Raw genomic sequence first — 5000 nt, forward strand, 5'->3', positions numbered from 1 at the left:
GAGAGAGAGAGAGAGAGAGAGAGAGAGAGAGAGAGAGAGAGAGAGAGAGAGAGAGAGAGAGAGACAGAGAGAGAGACAGAGACAGACAGACAGAGAGACCAACATAACTAACAGTCACACATACACAGCAGTACTGTCAACACCTACATTATCTCCCATGTATACATTACCTTTATCACGACAACTAAATCCACGCATGACAGTCTGCCATGACTTCTCCGTAACTACCATTCACCACCAAGACCACAAATAGAAAGTGATAACTGCCACAGACTTCCACAGCAAACATTCCTACAACGAATTATGTTTCAACCAATATAAACATTCCTACCGCTAAAAATACTTCTATCACAATGAACACCTTTCCCACTAGAAATGTGTTTACCAATATAAACATTTCTAACGCTATATATTCTTCTACCACTTCAGCATCTTCATTAGTAACTTCACTTACTCCTGTACAGCGATTGCCATTGATTATCATCTCCCCATCATTGCATATTATTACGAAATTCTTGCCATATTTATTACCCTTCGGTTGCATTTATCGTAAATTATGTAAATTGTGAGCTATCACGTCGAAAAAAAATGGCAGTGTCTCATTAAAAACAATAAATCATGAATTGATTTTTAATTCTTAATTGCTAAATAAGATAATTATATAATAATTCTTAAATAGCATATCCGCAATGTTAACCTATTTATCCTATCAGCATCTTTATATAATAACTATTACCACACTGTTCTTAATCATTAGTCATGATCACACTATTCTTAATCATTAAGTATCGTCACAATATTCTCAATCATTGGTCCCTAATCTTCATTAATCTTTAATTATCACCGCATTATTCTCCATCATTAACCACCAACACACTATTCTAAATCACCATCACCATTCTCCTCCACCTTGTTCTGCAACAATGCATTTCATGATAATTACCCAGGCAAACCATCCCCCTCCATTCACCATCACATTATCTCTAAGCCTATCAGTTATCACCATTCCTCTCTGTATTCCCCTCGTTCGCGTAAAATCGGGGAAGAGTTGACGAGGGTGTGAGTCGAGGGGAGTCTCGTCCGTGCCCAATCGGTCATCTCGTGGGGGAGGAGGAGGGGAGGGGGAGAGGGGGGGAGAGCACTGGGAGAATGTGAGTTCTGTTCTTCACCTTGTGTTTGTTCTGTTTATGGTCTTCTTTTCGTTATTCTTGAAGCCTTTCTGTTGCTATTTCTCTCTTTTTTTTTATTTATTTATTTTGTCATTATTTTCGGTCTCCCTATGATTATGAAATGTGTTTTGGTTTGACTCTATCTATCATTCTTCTAATTTCTTTTATCTCTCTCGTTCTTCTTTCTCTGTCAGTGTCTGTTTCTGATTGTCTACCCCTTTCCCTACCTGCGTTTCTTTCTCTTATCTATTTGTTTCACACCCTCTCTCTTTTATTCTCTCTCTCTCTCTCTCTCTCTCTCTCTCTCTCTCTCTCTCTCTCTCTCTCTCTCTCTCTCTCTCTCTCTCTCTCTCTCTCTCTCTCTCCTTCCCCTTCTCTCTTTCTGTCTGACTGTCGGTCTGCCTAAAGGTGCTTCTGATTGTCTGTCTATCTATCTATCTATCCATCTTGTCATCTATCACTCTATCCACCTGTCTCTGTACCTCCTTGACCCCCGTCCCTCCTACTCCCCTCCCTCCCTCCTTCCCCCCTCCCTCCCTCCCTCAACCTCTCCGCCTCCGACCGTCTCCTTAAGAAATTTAAAAACAGGAAAAGAGGTCCTAGAGGCATTTAATCGCTAGAGAGCCCTCAGAGTATAAAGAAAGTCGATCGTGAGGTGTCTGATTAGTGATCATGGCTTGTTGCTTTGTACCGAAGGCGTGAGTCCTTTCCTGGGGTTATTCGTGATTATATTTGTGCATGAGGGGTTTGTGTGTGTGTGTAGGGGGGTGGATGCTTTTGTGTGTGTGTGTGTGTGTGTGTGTGTGTGTGTGTGTGTGTGTGTGTGTGTGTGTGTGTGTGTGTGTGTGTGTGTGTGTGTGTGTGTGTGTGTGTAGGGGGGTGGATGCTTTTGTGTGTGTGTGTGTGTGTGTGTGTGTGTGTGTGTGTGTGTGTGTGTGTGTGTGTGTGTGTGTGTGTGTGTGTGTGTGTGTGTGTGTGTGTGTGTGTGTGTATGTGTGTGTGTGTGTGTGTGTGTGTGTGTGTGTGTGTGTGTGTGTGTATGTGTGTGTGCGGTGATCTATCTATAAATTGTTTATTGAGATATACTGTATGTAACGTATATGTGCGTTTGTGCATATATGGTTATGCTTGTATACACGTGTGTGTGTATGTACGTATGCGGGAATGTACGTGAATTTAGACCCAAGAATGTAATGTGGCGCGTGAGTGATTTTTCTCTTCTCTTCCTTCTTTGTGAACGAGATCTTAGCGTTTCTGAAAGAGCTATTTTCTTTGTTGGAATAAACATTAAAAAAGCCTTTATTCTCCACATCTGACCACTCCTTTCTGTTCCAGAATTCAAAGTTTCATTTCCCCGCCCCCTCCCCCCCCCCCTTTTTTTTGTCAAGAGGTGGGGGGGATTTGATTCAGACAAACTACTATGAAATTTTTTCTACCTTTCTTTCCTTCAGATTTCCCCTGCCTCCCTCCCTCCATGCGTCCCTCTCCCCCCTCCTCCACCCTTCCCCCCCTCCCCCCCCACCTCCCCAGCCTTTTGTCACAGGCGGGGAACTACAAAGACACCTGCCAATTACTCCCAAAGACGGCATCTTAGAAATCCACAGATATGTAAACTATCCATTACTATTATTAGGAAGATCCCTTTTTATCTCATCTTGACCCCCTTTTCGCTGCTCCTTCCCCTCACACTCCTCTCACACTCCCTTTCCCTCCCCTCCCCCCTCCCTCTCTCTCATATCTCTCTTCTCTTCTCGCGTTTCTATTTTTCCTTTGTAGCATAAATAGAAGGCTGCGTTAAAGGGGTGGGTGGGGAGGGAAAGGAAGCAGAAGGGACAAGGAGGGGAAAGGGCTGGCGAGGAAGGTAGGGGAGAAGGAGGGGGAGCGAAAGGGGTGGGCGGGCGGGAGGGGAGGCATGGGAGCGAAATAATTCTGCAAATGTCCATTGTTGGCGCATCTGACAAAGGCCGCCGTCCGCGCTGGCCACTCCACGACGCGCTATCAAAAATCAACTTCATTTCAACTAATGGACATCGCTGTACAAAGACGACGCGGCTGCTCTCTCTCGCTCTCGGCCGCCGGTGCGTCCATCCGAGTGCCCGGCCCGCCTCCCGCTCGCTCGTTCACTCGCTCACTCGCCCTCCACCTTCCCTCGGCGTCGAAATTTCCACGGGGGTAAAGAGGGTCTGGGGTAGGGTGGATGAGGGGTGGCGGGTTGCAGCTTTCGAGGTGGGTGGTGGGAAGGGGCTCCCTGAGGCGGTAGGGAATAGTAGGCGGTGAGGAGGCGTGATGGGGGAGGGTATTCTTAGGTAGGGGGTTAAGGAGGGGAAGAGGAAAGTGTTCGATCGGAGAAGGGGAAAGAGGGGGCCAGATTGGGGGCTTCTTACAAGATAATAGCGAAAAGGTAGTAGGGGAAGTAGGGGCAGATATGGTAGGGAGAAGGAGGGGACTAGGGATGGACCTAAGATAGTGGGGTAAAGTAGGGTGTGTTTATGTACACATGAGAGTACATGTGTGTGGATGCATGTTAATGTTTTCTCGTATCTGTATGGGTATTCCGTATGTGTATGTGTTGGTATGAACGTGCAAATACGTCGATCAGTGTGCGTTTACAAAAAAAAGGAGAAAATCAAACCTTAATTTCCGATCTACCGAGCTATTGATTTCGCTATAGGCCTTTTTGCTTCCATACTCTCCCCCTCCCTGTCTGTGCAGAAATTTCATTATCCAAAAAAAAAATACATGGATGATAATCATAAGTAATGCAATGGCCATAGAATGATACTTTCGATAAAAATAGTAAACACGTTGGTTTTAATGATTGCCACAGAGACAGAGACACACAGTGAGGCACAGAGACAGCGAGAGACAGAGCCAGAGAGACAGACAGAGCCAGAGAGACAGACAGAGCCAGAGAATCCCGAGGCCCACTGGTAAGGAGAGCGGGTCCCCCTCCTCACCACACAAAGGGGAAGAAACGAGAAAGCGACGGCCATGACGGAAAGGCGACGCTGGTGCTGGTCAGCCGCCTCCCGGGGACTTCCTGCGCCTTACAAGATGCTGAGGGGGAGGGAGGGGCAGGGGAGGGGAGTGGGAGGATGTAGGGGGAAAAGGAGGGAATTGGGGGGAGAGGGATGTTGGGAAGGGGATGGGGAATGGGGGGGAAGGGGGAGGAGAGAGAAGTGGGGGAGGAAGGGGGAATGGAGAGAAGTGGAGGAATGGGAGGGGAGTGGGAGATGGAGGGGGAAGGGAGGGAAGTAGGGGGAAGGAATGGAGAGGGATGTGTGGGGTGAGGGAGAGGGGGGGGGTAGGAGGGAAGTGAGAAGGATGGAGGGAGCGGGAAGGGGAAGGAACCAGTGGAGATGGAGAGAAGAGGAGGAGGAGAGTGGGAGGAGGCAAGAAAGGGGAAGAATGAAACGAGAGGAAGAGAAGGGGAGCAGAGAGAAAGAGACGAAGATACTTGACAGCGTAAAGGAAATGAGGATAAAGAAGATAAAGAAAGGAAGAAGTAAAGTAGAAGAAGAAAGTTTGAGAAGAGAAAAGATAAAGAAAGGAATGATTAAGAAGAGAAGTAGAGTAAGAGAAAGAGGAATAACTGGAAGAGAAGGAAAAGAAAGTGAAAATATAAATACAAAATAAAGAAAAGAATCTACGAGAAATCGCGGGTTTGACATATGAAAAAGAAGAAATAGAGAGACAGGATGAAGCAGGAGTGGAAGGAGAGAAGAAAAAGGAGAGAGAAAGATCAGAAAAATGATAAAAGCTTTGAAGATATATACATATAGATAGATGAAAAGATAGATATATATAAATATACAGATATAAACAGATAGA

Source organism: Penaeus chinensis, chromosome 34 (genome assembly GCF_019202785.1).
Source record: "Penaeus chinensis breed Huanghai No. 1 chromosome 34, ASM1920278v2, whole genome shotgun sequence".
NCBI lineage: Eukaryota > Metazoa > Arthropoda > Malacostraca > Decapoda > Penaeidae > Penaeus > Penaeus chinensis.